We start from the raw sequence: 18,635 nt of genomic DNA, 5'->3' as shown, positions 1-18,635 counted from the left end.
CCTGGCCCCACCCACACCACTCCCGGAAACGCCCACTGTTGTCACGCCACAGACAGCAGATCAGGACACAGGTAGACTCTAAGGCCAGGTGTGTTTGTCCTCACGCTGTCTCTACTGCGCATGACAGCTTCGGACAAACACACTTGGCCTTTTATATTATAGGATTGTTATTTACTAAATATTAATTATATATTTCAATTCTGAGAATAACATAAATGATATATAATTACAAAATTTGCATTATTTACTGATTGGTTAGGTTTTTGGATAAAAAAAAATCTGATTATGTAGTACCATTTTGGATTTCAAGCATTACTGCTGGTGGTGGACTGGTTAAGGTTAAAGTGAAGGTCAATTTTCATGTGAAAGTGCCCGGTTTTTAACCCCTTAAAGACCACAATGTACACTGTATGTCACTGGTCGTTAAGGTTTTTTTTTAGGACATAATAGCACAAGTCTAGCAAGAACACGCTATTATGCCCTCCCTCCAGCAGGCTTTGTGGAATAGAGCAGTCTCAACGCTGGTGGCAAGACCGCGCTATAAAACAATGAAGTCCCAAAAAAAGGCCAGTGACATACAGGGTACGTCGCTGGTCCTTAAGGGGTTAAAAAAAACTATTAAAAACAAGGGCACTGTCATTCAGGAAAATTGACATAGTTCTTCTGAAATGCCTGATGGCCGTTCTGAAACGATGCCCCGCCTGCTTCTTCCTGGTTTACTTACCCAGCAATGACGAAACCGGCTTCTTCCAATCACGGCATTGCCTCAGGCAATGATTACCCCGGGAGGAGGAGCCGTGATTGGAGGATGCCGGAATCGTCATTGCTGACTTATGAAGAGGCTTGTGACGGGCTGGTGAAGCACTGGAGCAGCTTCAAGAAGAAAAGGTAAGTATATTTTAAAAAAATGTCTGAAATGTCAATTTTCATGAATGAAAGTGTCCTTGTTTTTAATAGTTTTTTTTTTTTTTTTAAAACCGGGCACTTTCAAATGAAAATTGACCTTCACTTTAAAGGGACATAATACTCATATGCTAAATCACTTGAAACTAATGCAGTATAACTGTAAAAAGCTGACAGCAAAATATCACCTGAGCATCTCTATGTAAAAAAGGAAGATTTCTCCTGTTAAGTGTGGTCAGTCCACGGGTCATCATTACTTCTGGGATATTAACTCCTCCCCAACAGGAAGTGCAAGAGGATTCACCCAGCAGAGCTGCTATATAGCTCCTCCCCTCTACGTCACCTCCAGTCATTCTCTTGCACCCAACGAATAGATAGGATGTGTGAGAGGACTGTGGTGATTATACTTAGTTTTATACCTTCAATCAAAAGTTTGTTATTTTATAATAGCACCGGAGTGTGTTATTCCTTCTCTGGTAGAATTTGAAGAAGAATCTACCTGAGTTTTTTCTATGATTTTAGCCGGAGTAGTTAAGATCATATTGCTGTTTCTCGGCCATCTGAGGAGAGGTAAACTTCAGATCAGGGGACAGCGGGCAGATTAATCTGCAAGAGGTATGTAGCAGCTTATTATTTTCTGACAATGGAATTGATGAGAAAATTCTGCCATACCGATATAATGTAAACTCAGCCTTAAATGCAGTAGCAACAACTGGTATCAGGCTGTCATGTATGTATATTTTACACTTCAGTATTCTGGGGAATGGCACTTCACTGGAATTATACTGTATGCATAAGACTTTAGCCTAATTTGCAGGGACTAGCAACAGGCTTTTTAATAACACTTAATTTATTTATGTTAAACGTTTTTTTGCTGGCATGTAAAATCGTTTAATTTTCTGAGGTACTGGGTGAAAAAATGTTTTGGGCACTATTTTTTCCACTTGGCAGTTGTTTTTATTTAATTTATGACAGTTTACTGATCTCTCTCTCTGTTGTGTATGAGGGGGAGGGGCCTTTTTTGGCGCTTTTGCTACGCATCAAAAAATTCAGTCAGAAGTTTTTTGTCTTCCCTGCATGATCCGGTTCATCTCTACAGAACTCAGGGGTCTTCAAAACTTGTTTTGAGGGAGGTAATCACTCACAGCAGAGCTGTGAGATTGTAGTTGACTGTGATAAAAAACGTTTATTTCTGTATTTTTTTTCTGCTATCAGGGTTAATTATCCTTTGCTAATGGGAGCAATCCTTTGCTAAAAGTGTGTTTTTTACAAAGATTTGATGCTATAACTTTTCAGTTTATCAATTTTCAACTGTCATAACTTTTTCTGTGCTTCTTATAGGCACAGTACGTTTTGCATATTATAGTAAATTACTTGAAAAGTATTTCCAAGTTGCTAGTTTATTTGCTAGTGTGTTAAACATGTCTGATTCAGAGGAAGATATCTGTGCTATATGTGCTAAAGCCAAAGTGGAGCCCAATAGAAATTTATGTACTAACTGCATTGATGCTACTTTAAATAAAAGTCAATCTGTACAAATTGAACATATTTCACCAAACAACGAGGGGAGAGTTATGCCGACTAACTCGCCTCACGTGTCAGTACCTGCATCTCCCGCTCGGGAGGTGCGTGATATTGTAGCGCCGAGTACATCTGGGCGGCCCATTACAAATCACATTACAGGATATGGCTACTGTTATGACTGAAGTTTTGGCTAAATTACCAGAACTAAGAGGTAAGCGTGATCACTCTGGGGTGAGAACAGAGTGCGCTGATAATATTAGGGCCATGTCAGATACTGCGTCACAATTTGCAGAACATGAGGACGGAGAGCTTCATTCTGCGGGTGACGGTTCTGATCCAAACAGACTGGATTCAGATATTTCAAATTTTAAATTTAAGCTGGAAAACCTCCGTGTATTACTAGGGGAGGTGTTAGCGGCTCTGAATGATTGTAACACAGTTGCAATACCAGAGAAATTGTGTAGGTTGGATAAATATTTTGCGGTACTGTCGAGTACTGACGTTTTTCCTATACCTAAGAGACTTACTGAAATTGTTACTAAGGAGTGGGATAGACCCGGTGTGCCGTTCTCACCCCCTCCAATATTTAGAAAGATGTTTCCAATAGACGCCACCACACGGGACTTATGGCAAACGGTCCCTAAGGTGGAGGGAGCAGTTTCTACTTTAGCTAAGCGTACCACTATCCCGGTGGAGGATAGCTGTGCCTTTTCAGATCCAATGGATAAAAAGTTAGAGGGTTACCTTAAGAAAATGTTTGTTCAACAAGGTTTTATATTGCAACCTCTTGCATGCATTGCGCCTGTCACGGCTGCAGCAGCATTTTGGTTTGAGTCTCTGGAAGAGACACTTGAATCAGCTCCATTAGATGAGATTACACACAAGCTTAAAGCCCTTAAGTTAGCTAACTCATTTATTTCGGATGCCGTAGTACATTTAACTAAACTTACGGCTAAGAATTCCGGATTCGACATTCAGGGGCGCAGAGCAATGTGGCTAAAATCCTGGTCAGCTGATGTTACTTCTAAATCTAAATTGCTTAATATTCCTTTCAAAGGGCAGACCTTATTCGGGCCCAGGTTGAAAGAAATTATCGCTGACATTACAGGGGGTAAAGGCCATGCCCTGCCTCAAGACAGAGCCAAACCTAAGGCTAGACAGTCTAATTTTCGTTCCTTTCGTAATTTCAAAGCAGGAGCAGCATCAGCTTCCTCTGCACCAAAACAGGAAGGAGCTGTTGCTCGCTACAGACAAGGCTGGAGACCTAACCAGTCCTGGAACAAGGGCAAGCAGGCCAGGAAACCTGCTGCTGCCCCTAAGACAGCATGAATCGAGGGCCCCCGATCCGGGAACGGATCTAGTGGGGGGCAGACTTTCTCTCTTCGCCCAGGCTTGGGCAAGAGATGTCCAGGATCCCTGGGCGTTAGAGATCATATCTCAGGGATACCTTCTGGACTTCAAATCCTCTCCCCCAAGAGGGAGATTTCATCTGTCAAGGTTGTCAACAAACCAAATAAAGAAAGAGGCGTTTCTACGCTGCGTACAAGATCTTTTATTAATGGGAGTGATCCATCCGGTTCCGCGGTCGGAACAAGGACAAGGGTTTTACTCAAATCTGTTTGTGGTTCCCAAAAAAGAGGGAACTTTCAGGCCAATCTTGGATTTAAAGATCCTAAACAAATTCCTAAGAGTTCCATCGTTCAAAATGGAAACTATTCGGACAATTTTACCCATGATCCAAAAGGGTCAGTACATGACCACAGTGGATTTAAAGGATGCTTACCTTCACATACCAATTCACAAAGATCATTACCGGTATCTAAGGTTTGCCTTTCTAGACAGGCATTACCAGTTTGTAGCTCTTCCATTCGGATTGGCTACGGCTCCAAGAATCTTCACAAAGGTTCTGGGTGCTCTTCTGGCGGTACTAAGACCGCGAGGAATTTCTGTAGCTCCGTACCTAGACGACATTCTGATACAAGCTTCAAGCTTTCAAACTGCCAAGTCTCATACAGAGTTAGTACTGGCATTTCTAAGGTCGCATGGATGGAAGGTGAACGAAAAGAAGAGTTCTCTCTTTCCACTCACAAGAGTTCCCTTCTTGGGGACTCTGATAGATTCTGTAGAAATGAAGATTTACCTGACAGAAGACAGGTTAACAAAGCTTCAAAATGCATGCCGTGTCCTTCATTCCATTCAACACCCGTCAGTAGCTCAATGCATGGAGGTGATCGGCTTAATGGTAGCGGCAATGGACATAGTACCCTTTGCACGCCTACATCTCAGACCGCTGCAATTGTGCATGCTAAGTCAGTGGAATGGGGATTACTCAGACTTGTCCCCTACTCTGAATCTGGATCAAGAGACCAGAAATTCTCTTCTATGGTGGCTTTCTCGGCCACATCTGTCCAGGGGGATGCCATTCAGCAGGCCGGACTGGACAATTGTAACAACAGACGCCAGCCTACTAGGTTGGGGCGCTGTCTGGAATTCTCTGAAGGCTCAGGGACTATGGAATCAGGAGGAGAGTCTCCTACCAATAAACATTCTGGAATTGAGAGCAGTTCTCAATGCCCTTCTGGCTTGGCCCCAGTTAACAACTCGGGGGTTCATCAGGTTTCAGTCGGACAACATCACGACTGTAGCTTACATCATCCATCAGGGAGGGACAAGAAGCTCCCTAGCAATGATGGAAGTATCAAAGATAATTCGCTGGGCAGAGTCTCACTCTTGCCACCTGTCAGCAATCCACATCCCGGGAGTGGAGAACTGGGAGGCGGATTTCTTAAGTCGTCAGACTTTTCATCCGGGGGAGTGGGAACTTCATCCGGAGGTCTTTGCCCAAATACTTCGACGTTGGGGCAAGCCAGAGATAGATCTCATGGCGTCTCGACAGAATGCCAAGCTTCCTCGTTACGGGTCCAGATCCAGGGATCCGGGAGCGGTTCTGATAGATGCTTTGACAGCACCTTGGACCTTCGGGATGGCTTATGTGTTTCCACCCTTCCCGATGCTTCCTCGATTGATTGCCAGAATCAAACAGGAGAGAGCATCAGTGATTCTAATAGCGCCTGCATGGCCACGCAGGACTTGGTATGCAGATCTAGTGGACATGTCATCCTGTCCACCTTGGTCTCTACCCCTGAAACAGGACCTTCTGATCCAGGGTCCCTTCAAACATCAAAATCTAATTTCTCTGAAGCTGACTGCTTGGAAATTGAACGCTTGATTTTATCAAAACGTGGTTTTTCTGAGTCAGTTATTGATACCTTAATACAGGCTAGGAAGCCTGTTACCAGAAAGATTTATCATAAGATATGGCGCAAATACTTATATTTGTGCGAATCCAAGAGTTACTCATGGAGTAAGGTTAGGATTCCGAGGATATTGTCTTTTCTACAAGAAGGTTTAGAAAAGGGTTTATCCGCTAGTTCCTTAAAGGGACAGATTTCAGCTCTATCCATTCTTTTACACAAACGTCTGTCAGAAGTTCCGGACGTTCAAGCTTTTTGTCAGGCTTTAGCTAGGATCAAGCCTGTGTTTAAAACTGTTGCTCCACCATGGAGTTTGAACTTAGTTCTTAATGTTTTACAGGGTGTTCCGTTTGAACCCCTTCATTCCATTGATATCAAGCTGTTATCTTGGAAAGTTCTATTTTTAATGGCGATTTCCTCGGCTCGAAGAGTCTCTGAGTTATCCGCCTTACATTGTGATTCTCCTTATCTGATTTTTCATTCAGACAAGGTAGTTCTGCGTACTAAACCTGGGTTCCTACCTAAGGTGGTCACTAACTTGAATATCAATCAAGAGATTGTGGTTCCATCTTTGTGTCCTAATCCTTCTTCGAAGAAGGAACGTCTGCTACACAATCTAGATGTAGTCCGTGCCCTGAAATTTTATCTACAGGCAACTAAGGATTTTCGACAAACGTCTTCCCTGTTTGTCGTTTATTCTGGTCAGAGGAGAGGTCAAAAAGCTTCGGCTACCTCTCTCTCTTTTTGGCTTCGTAGCATAATTCGGTTAGCCTATGAGACTGCTGGACAGCAGCCTCCTGAAAGAATTACAGCACATTCTACTAGAGCTGTGGCTTCCACTTGGGCCTTTAAGAATGAGGCTTCTGTTGAACAGATTTGCAAGGCTGCAACTTGGTCTTCTCTTCATACTTTTTCCAAATTTTACAAATTTGACACTTTTGCTTCTTCGGAGGCTGTTTTTGGGAGAAAGGTTCTTCAGGCAGTGGTTCCTTCCGTATAAAGAGCCTGCCTGTCCCTCCCGTCATCTGTGTACTTTAGCTTTGGTATTGGTATCCCAGAAGTAATGATGACCCGTGGACTGACCACACTTAACAGGAGAAAACAAAATTTATGCTTACCTGATAAATTCCTTTCTCCTGTAGTGTGGTCAGTCCACGGCCCGCCCTGTTTTTTATGGCAGGTAAAACATTTTTTGAATTATACTCCAGTCACCACTACACCCTTTGGCTTCTCCTTTCTCGTTGGTCCTTGGTCGAATGACTGGAGGTGACGTAGAGGGGAGGAGCTATATAGCAGCTCTGCTGGGTGAATCCTCTTGCACTTCCTGTTGGGGAGGAGTTAATATCCCAGAAGTAATGATGACCCGTGGACTGACCACACTACAGGAGAAAGGAATTTATCAGGTAAGCATAAATTTTGTTATTTTACCTCACTATCTCCTCAGCTCAGCAGAGTAAGTTCTGTGTAAAAAGTTATAATTCAGCTGCTGCCCAGCTGCAGGTAAAAAAAAATAATGAAGAAATGAACTGCAGCCAATCAGCATCAGCAGTGCTGAGGTCATTAACTCTTTTACTGTGCTCTCATGAGATTTGACTTAATTCTCATGAGATTTCATAGTAAACTTCCTTAAAGGGACACTGAACCCAAATTTTTTATTTTGTGATTCAGATAGAGCATGCAATTTTAAACAACTTTCTAATTTACTCCTATTATCAAAATTTCTTCATTCTCTTGTTTCTTTATTTGAAAAAGAAGGCAGCTAAGCTTTTTTTTTGGTTCAGGACCATGGAAAGCACTTGTTTATTGGTAGGTGATTTTACCCACAAATCAGCAAGAACAACACAGTGTGTTCACCAAAAATGGGCCGGCATCTGAACTTACATTCTTGCATTTCAAATAAAGATACCAAGAGAATGAAAATAATTTGATAATAGGAGTAAATTAGAAAGTTGCTTAAAATTGCATGCTCTATCTGAATCACAAAAGAAAAAAATTGAGTTCAGTGTCCCTTTAAACTGAATGTTTTTATTGTTAAATAAATTTTTACCTTATTTTTAACTCTCCATCTGCTGCTCCATTGCTTTTTTGGCCTAGGCCAAATACTCTATTTGACACCCTATTTGAAGCTCCTGAACTTATAGTGTGATCAATGTGACACCGATCTGCTCCCACTACATAATTTTTTGGGCATCCCTGGACTCTCCCTGGCGAGACGAGGACCCCTTTTGGGACATCTTCCTACTGAGGTGTACCGGATGACGTGTGGTTCCGGATTGCAAATATTGCACTTCTGTGCTTTATACTGTGTGAGTAGGATTCTTTTTTACATAGAAATGTTCAGGTGATATTTTCTAGTCAGCTTTTTACAGCTATGTTGCATCACTTTCAAGTGTTTCAACATTTGGGTATCATGGCCCTTTAATGTTTGAAATCCAAAATGGTAAAACATAATGTTGACCAGTCGCCACATTTCCTCCTGTGCTAAACACCCTCTCTGATGGTGAAGTTGTTGCAGGAACACAAAGATATTTTTGTGCAAGCTCACTATCAATGGAGGGAGAAAGCAAGATTGCTGTTCAGCTCTGATGCTATAGCTTCTTCAAGTTGCAGAGATGGCGCAACTGACTCAGTCTTGAAAAGCTTCCTAAGACTTTCTTGATTTCTTTGCGGGAGAACCATCTTCTGCAGTTGCTGGCACTGTGTCTGCTATATTTACAATTGCTTTGCATGGGGGACTGTTGATTGCTTGACTTTTCTCCTGCACGACTTGCTGCTCAGACACAAATGGCCATATCAAACATCACCCTGGCCTTGATGCTTGGAATTTTATCCACATTTATGCAGCTTGTCTTGAATCATGGCTCAAGGCATGATGCCATATCTAGCAGATCTTGAGTATCTTCTTCATAATTTCTATCCATATATTCAAGAATTTTGGATTTCAGTGTCTTGGTCAGGTCAGAATCATCTTCCTCCAGAGCCAGTATCTTTGTGTTTAATAGATGCAGAACTGGTTTCAGATATGATACACTGACGTAGTTCTCTCCAGAAAGGGCATTGGTAAAATCATGAACTTGACCCAGTGCCTTACTCACAGATTCAAGAACATCAGTGTCCTGCCATTGTGAAACCAGATGTCTGTGTTTTTCTGTCTGCAGAGAGAACCTGAGTCAATGCTCTCTGTTGCTATAAAACTCTCTCTATCATCTGTTGTCTTGAGATCACATTGTTGGGCACTCTAAGTGAATGCTTTGGCATTTGAAGTTCTTCCTGGGCTTAAGTTAATGCCATCCTCTTTTTCCAACTGTGTGAGATGTCAAAATTTTTTCTTTCACAAGCCTGTGGCTCTAGAAATGCGAGGCTCATCTTTCACTGCATTTTCAATTGCAAGATGCAACATGCGCCCAAAACACTGTAGTCTTGTCCATTTATTCAGAGCGACAGCCTTGACGATTTTTGGGCCATTGCCTATGGTGATGATTGATACTTGTTGCTCCTCACAGAGTCCCCATGAGGCCAAAGCCTCTCTCAAACCTTGGCCCACATTCTCTCCACTCCAGTGTGTGTAACCATGTTTGTGATTGTATGTGTGTGTGTGTGTATATATATATATATATATATATATATATATATCGATCGTCTGGGGTTGCTGTGTTCCTTGTTCAGAGAGGAATTGCCTGGTATTTCGGCGCTGGACTGACCGTAATAGGTGGGATCAGACTGATATACTACAGGAAAGTTCTTCTCCGTGAAAAGCATTACTGGGCTAAAAAGCTGCACCCAAGGGGTAAATCGCCATAGAACAGTCTAACAATTGTATTGAGCCAGTTGTTCGTTCCTGTGAGTGCACTTCTCTCTGTATGTATTTAGTCTCCCTATGGGAAAAAGGGGCAACCAGATGTGGACTCCTTGCTCAGTGTGCTTAGAGGAATATGGCTACACCTCACTGACGAGGCCCAATGAAGGCCGAAACGATTGTCTGGGGTTGCTGTGTTCCTTGTTCAGAGAGGAATTGCCTAGTATTTCGGCGCTGGACTGACCGTAATAGGCGGGATCAGACTGATATACTACAGGAAAGTTCTCTGTGAAAAGCATTACTGGGCTAAAAAGCTGCACCCAGGTGGTAAATCGCCATAGAACAGGCTAACAATTGTATTGAGCCAGTTGTTCGTTCCTGTGAGTGCACTTCTCTCTGTATGTATTTAGTCTCCCTATGGGAAAAAGGAGCAACCCGTTGTGGACTCCTTGCTCAGTGTGCTTAGAGGAATATGGCTACACCTCACTGACGAGGCCTATGAAGGCCAAAACGATCGTCTGGGGTTGCTGTGTTCCTTGTTCAGAGAGGAATTGCCTGGTATTTTGGCGCTGGACTGACCGTAATAGGCGGGATCAGACTGATATACTACAGGAAAGTTCTCTGTGAAAAGCATTACTGGGCTAAAAAGCTGCACCCAGGTGGTAAATCGCTATAGAACAGGCTAACAATTGTATTGAGCCAGTTGTTCGTTCCTGTGAGTGCACTTCTCTCTGTGTGTATATATATATATATATATATATATATATATGTGGTTTGTATTTTTATGCTCCCAGAGTGTATTGGACATTGAGAAACATGTACATTAAGATTCTGTAGTTTTAAATAAACTTTTTATTGAAAAATTAAGGTGTTATAGCAATTTTTAAGAAAATCGCGATTAAATCACAGATCCCCCCCCACCCATATCGCCCAGCCCTAGTGCACAGTTAAACTCAAAATATATGGCTCCATTGTTCGGCTTGACCACATATCTGTTGTTGCATATAGTAGTTCAGTTGTTTTATCTCCGATTCAACTACCTTTTTGCATACATTTCTGGGATTGCAATTACTGAGAAGTAATTGCGAGATGGCAGTTGGTATCTCTTGTCGAGTGTGTGTATAATTTTTTTGAAGCTTTCTTTCTAACCGTGTATGCAGGCACAATGTCTTTGCATATATAATATGCAATAGCGTTGGTTATTTCTCTATGCCTTTTTGAGGTCTTCGCATATGGTGATGTGCTTGCAAATGCCTTTATGATTGATTGTTGCTGCTCAACTTTACCTTCACAGCTTTTTTGTGTTGTCTTTTCTCTGTCTGGGTTTTTTTGCCATACATTGTTCAAAGATTTCCTTATGCCGCTGTTTAAGGTGCTGGAACAGGTTTGTTGTGTTTTGCGGCAACACTCATTCCACAAATCTTGCAGATTACTTGCTTCTGTGTCACATCTTTTCTGAATCCCAAATATTCCCAAACAACTGATGTTGAATTATTTTTTTTGGCACCAAGTCATCATCGTTATTGTTAGACATGGACAGCTCTTCAGAACTCATCTTGAATTTTATCTACCGCACACACTACCAGCTGGCACAAAAAATAAGATTTATACTACAGCACACACTGCCTGGATCAGTAGGGGGGCACAATGAGAGGTAAGAGACCACAGGATTGCACTTGCATATAAAGACAATTGAATGGGCTTAATGATGCAGTTAGCTGTTAGCTTTGCTCTGATGACGCTAGTATAGCTTCTTCAAGTTGCAGAGATGACGTAGCGGAAGCAGTCTTGAAAAAGCTTCCTAAAGATTTTCAATTCTCTATTTCTTCTGTTAAGTGTGATCAGTCCACGGGTCATCATTACTTCTGGGATATTACTCCTCCCCAACAGGAAGTGCAAGAGGATTCACCCAGCAGAGCTGCATATAGCTCCTCCCCTCTACGTCACTCCCAGTCATTCTCTTGCACCCAACGGCTAGATAGGATGTGTGAGAGGACTATGGTGATTATACTTAGTTTTATATCTTCAATCAAAAGTTTGTTATTTTAAAATAGCACCGGAGTGTGTTATTACCTCTCTGGCAGAGTTTGAAGAAGAATCTACCAGAGTTTTGCTATGATTTTAGCCGGAGTAGTTAAGATCATATTGCTGTTCTCGGCCATCTGAGGAGAGAGGTAAACTTCAGATCAGGGGACAGCGGGCAGATGAATCTGCATAGAGGTATGTAGCAGTTTTTATTTTCTGACAATGGAATTGATGAGAAAATCCTGCCATACCGATATAATGTCATGTATGTATACTTTACACTTCAGTATTCTGGGGAATGGTACTTCACTAGAATTACACTGTAAGAAATACATAAAGCTGTTTAATAACTAGAGATTATGTTTAACGTTTTTGCTGGAATGTAAAATCGTTTTCATTTGCTGAGGTACTGTGTGAATAAATGTTTGGGCACTATTTTTCCACTTGGCAGTTGCTTAATCTGTTTTTCTGACAGTTTCTGTTCTCCCTCACTGCTGTGTGTGAGGGGGAGGGGCCGTTTTTTGGCGCTTTTTCTATGCATCAAATATTTCAGTCAGCAACTCATTGTATTCCCTGCATGATCCGGTTCATCTCTACAGAGCTCAGGGGTCTTCAAAACTTATTTTGAGGGAGGTAATTTCTCTCAGCAGAGCTGTGAGAATTATAGTTTGACTGAGATAAAAAACGTTTATTCTGTAATTTGTTTCCTGCTTTCAGAATTTGTTATCTTTGCTAATGGGATTAAACCTTTGCTAAAGTTGTGTTGTTTACAAGGATTGAGGCTATAACTGTTTCAATTTATTAATTTTCAACTGTCATAGATCTTCTGTGCTTCTTAAAGGCACAGTACATTTTAATATTATTCTAATTGAATTGTATTTCCAAGTTGCAAGTTTATTTGCTAGTGTGTTAAACATGTCTGATTCAGAGGATGATACCTGTGTCATTTGTTGCAATGCCAAAGTGGAGCCCAATAGAAATTTATGTACTAACTGTATTGATGCTACTTTAAATAAAAGTCAATCTGTACAAATTGAACAAATTTCACCAAACAACGAGGGGAGAGTTATGCCGACTAACTCGCCTCACGTGTCAGTACCTACATCTCCCGCTCAGAGGGAGGTGCGTGATATTGTAGCGCCGAGTACATCTGGGCGGCCATTACAAATCACATTACAGGATATGGCTACTGTTATGACTGAGGTTTTGGCTAAATTACCAGAACTAAGAGGTAAGCGTGATCACTCTGGGGTGAGAACAGAGTGCGCTGATAATATTAGGGCCATGTCAGACACTGCGTCACAGGTGGCAGAACATGAGGACGGAGAACTTCATTCTGTGGGTGACGGTTCTGATCCAAACAGACTGGATTCAGATATTTCAAATTTTAAATTTAAACTGGAAAACCTCCGTGTATTACTAGGGGAGGTGTTAGCGGCTCTGAATGATTGTAACACAGTTGCAATACCAGAGAAAATGTGTAGGTTGGATAAATATTTTGCGGTACCGACGAGTACTGAGGTTTTTCCTATACCTAAGAGACTTACTGAAATTGTTACTAAGGAGTGGGATAGACCCGGTGTGCCGTTCTCACCCCCTCCGATATTTAGAAAAATGTTTCCAATAGACGCCACCACAAGGGACTTATGGCAAACGGTCCCTAAGGTGGAGGGAGCAGTTTTTACCTTAGCTAAGCGTACCACTATCCCGGTGGAGGATAGCTGTGCTTTTTCAGATCCAATGGATAAAAAGTTAGAGGGTTACCTTAAGAAAATGTTTGTTCAACAAGGTTTTATATTGCAACCCCTTGCATGCATTGCGCCGATCACGGCTGCAGCGGCATTCTGGATTGAGTCTCTGGAAGAGAACATTGGTTCAGCTACTCTGGACGACATTACGGACAGGCTTAGAGTCCTTAAACTAGCTAATTCATTCATTTCGGAGGCCGTAGTACATCTTACTAAACTTACGGCGAAGAATTCAGGATTCGCCATTCAGGCACGCAGGGCACTGTGGCTAAAATCCTGGTCAGCTGATGTTACTTCTAAGTCTAAATTGCTTAATATACCTTTCAAAGGGCAGACCTTATTCGGGCCCGGGTTGAAAGAGATTATTGCTGACATTACAGGAGGTAAAGGCCATGCCCTGCCTCAGGACAAAGCCAAAGCCAAGACTAGACAGTCTAATTTTCGTTCCTTTCGTAATTTCAAAGCAGGAGCAGCATCAACTTCCTCTGCACCAAAACAGGAAGGAGCTGTTGCTCGCTACAGACAAGGCTGGAAACCTAACCAGTCCTGGAACAAGGGCAAGCAGACTAGGAAACCTGCTGCTGCCCCTAAAACAGCATGAATTGAGGGCCCCCGATCCGGGATCGGATCTAGTGGGGGGCAGACTTTCTCTCTTCGCCCAGGCTTGGGCAAGAGATGTTCAGGATCCCTGGGCGCTAGAGATAATATCTCAGGGATACCTTCTGGACTTCAAATACTCTCCTCCAAGAGAGAGATTTCATCTGTCAAGATTGTCAACAATCCAGACAAAGAAAGAGGCGTTTCTACGCTGCGTACAAGAGCTCTTGTTAATGGGAGTAATCCATCCAGTTCCACGATCGGAACAGGGACAGGGGTTTTACTCAAATCTGTTTGTGGTTCCCAAAAAAGAGGGAACTTTCAGACCAATCCTGGACTTAAAGATCCTAAACAAATTCCTAAGAGTTCCATCGTTCAAGATGGAGACTATTCGGACAATTTTACCTATGATCCAAGAGGGTCAATACATGACCACTGTAGATTTAAAGGATGCTTACCTTCACATACCGATTCACAAAGATCATTATCGGTACCTAAGGTTTGCCTTCCTAGACAGGCATTACCAGTTTGTGGCTCTTCCATTCGGATTGGCTACAGCTCCAAGAATCTTCACAAAGGTTCTGGGTGCTCTTCTGGCGGTACTAAGACCGCGGGGAATCTCGGTAGCTCCATACCTAGACGACATTCTGATACAAGCTTCAAGCTTTCAAACTGCCAAGTCTCATACAGAGTTAGTGCTGGCATTTCTAAGGTCACATGGATGGAAGGTGAACGAAAAGAAAAGTTCACTCGTTCCACTCACAAGAGTTCCCTTCCTGGGGACTCTTATAGATTCTGTAGAAATGAAGATTTACCTGACAGAGGACAGGCTAACAAGACTTCAAAGTGCTTGCCGCACCCTTCATTCCATTCAACACCCGTCAGTGGCTCAATGCATGGAGGTAATCGGCTTAATGGTAGCGGCAATGGACATAGTACCCTTTGCACGCTTACACCTCAGACCACTGCAACTGTGCATGCTAAGTCAGTGGAATGGGGATTACTCAGACTTATCCCCTTCTCTGAATCTGGATCAAGAGACCAGAAATTCTCTTCTATGGTGGCTTTCTCGGCCACATCTGTCCAGGGGGATGCCATTCAGCAGACCAGACTGGACAATTGTAACAACAGACGCCAGCCTTCTAGGTTGGGGTGCCGTCTGGAATTCTCTGAAGGCTCAGGGACAATGGAGTCAGGAGGAGAGTCTCCTGCCAATAAACATTCTGGAATTGAGAGCAGTTCTCAATGCCCTCCTGGCTTGGCCCCAGTTGACAACTCGGGGGTTCATCAGGTTTCAGTCGGACAACATCACAACTGTAGCTTACATCAACCATCAGGGAGGGACAAGAAGCTCCCTAGCTATGATGGAAGTATCAAAGATAATTTGCTGGGCAGAGTCTCACTCTTGCCACCTGTCAGCAATCCACATCCCGGGAGTGGAGAACTGGGAGGCGGATTTCTTAAGTCGTCAGACTTTTCATCCGGGGGAGTGGGAACTTCATCCGGAGGTCTTTGCCCAAATACTTCGACGTTGGGGCAAACCAGAGATAGATCTCATGGCGTCTCGACAGAACGCCAAGCTTCCTCGTTACGGGTCCAGATCCAGGGATCCAGGAGCAGTCCTGATAGATGCTCTGACAGCACCTTGGGACTTCAGGATGGCTTACGTGTTTCCACCCTTCCCGTTGCTTCCTCGATTGATTGCCAGAATCAAACAAGAGAGAGCATCAGTGATTCTAATAGCACCTGCGTGGCCACGCAGGACTTGGTATGCAGACCTGGTGGACATGTCATCCTGTCCACCTTGGTCTCTACCTCTGAAACAGGACCTTCTGATACAGGGTCCCTTCAAACATCAAAATCTAACTTCTCTGAAGCTGACTGCTTGGAAATTGAATGCTTGATTTTATCAAGACGTGGATTTTCTGAGTCAGTTATTGATACCTTAATACAGGCTAGGAAACCTGTTACCAGAAAGATTTACCATAAGATATGGCGTAAATACCTATATTGGTGTGAATCCAAAGGTTACTCTTGGAGTAAGGTTAGGATTCCTAGGATATTGTCTTTTCTACAAGAAGGTTTAGAAAAGGGTTTATCTGCTAGTTCATTAAAGGGACAGATCTCAGCTCTGTCCATTCTGTTACACAAACGTCTGTCAGAAGTTCCTGACGTCCAGGCTTTTTGTCAGGCTTTGGCCAGGATTAAGCCTGTGTTTAAAACTGTTGCTCCACCATGGAGTTTAAACCTTGTTCTTAATGTTTTACAGGGCGTTCCGTTTGAACCCCTTCATTCCATTGATATAAAGTTGTTATCTTGGAAAGTTCTATTTTTAATGGCTATTTCCTCGGCTCGAAGAGTCTCTGAATTATCAGCCTTACATTGTGATTCTCCTTATTTGATTTTTCATTCGGATAAGGTAGTCCTGCGTACTAAACCTGGGTTCTTACCTAAGGTAGTTACTAACAGGAATATCAATCAAGAGATTGTTGTTCCTTCTTTATGCCCAAATCCTTCTTCAAAGAAGGAACGTCTACTGCACAACCTGGATGTAGTCCATGCTCTAAAATTTTACTTACAGGCAACTAAGGAATTTCGACAAACGTCTTCTCTGTTTGTCATTTACTCTGGGCAGAGGAGAGGTCAAAAAGCTTCCGCTACCTCTCTTTCTTTTTGGCTTCGTAGCATAATTCGTTTAGCTTATGAGACTGCTGGACAGCAGCCTCCTGAAAGAATTACAGCTACTACTACTAGAGCTGTGGATTCCACTTGGGCCTTCAAGAATGAGGCCTCTGTTGAACAGATTTGCAAGGCTGCAACTTGGTCTTCGCTTCATACTTTTTCCAAATTTTACAAATTTGACACTTTTGCTTCATCGGAGGCTATTTTTGGGAGAAAGGTTCTTCAGGCAGTGGTTCCTTCTGTATAAAGAGCCTGCCTATCCCTCCCGTCATCCGTGTACTTTTGCTTTGGTATTGGTATCCCAGAAGTAATGATGATCCGTGGACTGATCACACTTAACAGAAGAAAACATAATTTATGCTTACCTGATAAATTCCTTTCTTCTGTAGTGTGATCAGTCCACGGCCCGCCCTGTTTTTAAGGCAGGTAAATATTTTTTAATTTATACTCCAGTCACCACTTCACCCTTGGCTTTTCCTTTCTCGTTGGTCCTTGGTCGAATGACTGGGAGTGACGTAGAGGGGAGGAGCTATATGCAGCTCTGCTGGGTGAATCCTCTTGCACTTCCTGTTGGGGAGGAGTAATATCCCAGAAGTAATGATGACCCGTGGACTGATCACACTACAGAAGAAAGGAATTTATCAGGTAAGCATAAATTATGTTTTTTTTGGATCAAGAAAGAGGATGATCTGCTTCTGCTGCAATTAAGACAAGAGACCACAGGCTTGCACTTGAATATAAAGAAGACAGCAATGGGCTTGATGATGCAGTCACCTGGATTGAAGGGACCACAGGCTTGCACTTGAATATAAAGAAGACAACAATGGGCTTGATGATGCAGTCACCTGGATTTAAGAGACCACGGGCTTGCACTTGAATATACAGAAGACAACAATGGACTGCTTGATGATGCAGTCACCTGGATTGAAGAGACCACACGCTTGCACTTGAATATAAAGAAGACAGCAATTGGCTGCTTGATGATGCAGTCACCTTGATTGAAGAGACCACACGCTTGCACTTGAATATAAAGAAGACAACAATTTGGCTGCTTGATGATACAGTCACCTGGATTGAAGAGACCACACGCTTGCACTTGAATATAAAGAAGACAACAATGGGCTTGATGATGCAGTCACCTGGATTTAAGAGACCACGGGCTTGCACTTGAATATACAGAAGACAACAATTGGCTGCTTGATGATGCAGTCACCTTGATTGAAGAGACCACACGCTTGCACTTGAATATAAAGAAGACAACAATTTGGCTGCTTGATGATACAGTCACCTGGATTGAAGAGACCACATGCTTGCACTTGAATTTAAAGAAAATAACAATGGGCTTGATGATGCAGTCACCTTGATTGAGTGACAAGAGACCACCGGCTTACACTTTAAATTAATTGAATGTAAAGAAGACAACAATGGGCTTGCTCATCATCATGATTATTTGACTGACTGAGGCAATACTGGCTTTCACTGGAGGAGACTGATCTTGCAGTTGTAGAATACACTGATTCTGGAGGACTGACCTTGCAGTTGTAGAATACACTGGCTCTGGAGGACTGACCTTGCTGTTGTAGAAGACACTTTCTTTGTATGACTGACCTTGCTGTTGTAGAAGACATATTGGCTTTGGATGACTGACCTTGCTGTTGTAGAAGACACTGACTGAATGGCTGACCTTGCTATTGTAGAAGACACAGGCTTGCAGTACACATGCAGGATGACTTTGCTGTTGTAGAAGACACAGGCTGCAGGATATGGATGACCTTGCTGTTGTAGAAGAAGAAACAGGCTGCATGATGTGGATGACCTTGCTATTGTAGAAGAAAAAACAGGCTGCAGGATGTGGATGACCTTGCTGTTGTAGAAGAAGAAACAGGCTGCAGGATGTGGATGACCTTGCTGTGGTAGAAAAAAAAAAGCGGGCTGCAGCATGTGGATGACCTTCCTGTTGTAGAAGAAGAAACAGGCTGCAAGATGTAGATGACCTTGCTGTTGTAGAAGAAGAAACAGGCTGCAGGATGTGGATGGCCTTGCTGTTGTAGAAGAAACAGGCTTGCAGTGCACTTGCAGGATGACTTTGCTGTTGAAGAAGACACA

Source organism: Bombina bombina, chromosome 3 (genome assembly GCF_027579735.1).
Source record: "Bombina bombina isolate aBomBom1 chromosome 3, aBomBom1.pri, whole genome shotgun sequence".
NCBI classification, from domain to species: Eukaryota; Metazoa; Chordata; class Amphibia; order Anura; family Bombinatoridae; genus Bombina; species Bombina bombina.
The sequence above is the reverse complement of the archived record's forward strand: the minus strand, read 5'-3'. Positions refer to the sequence as shown.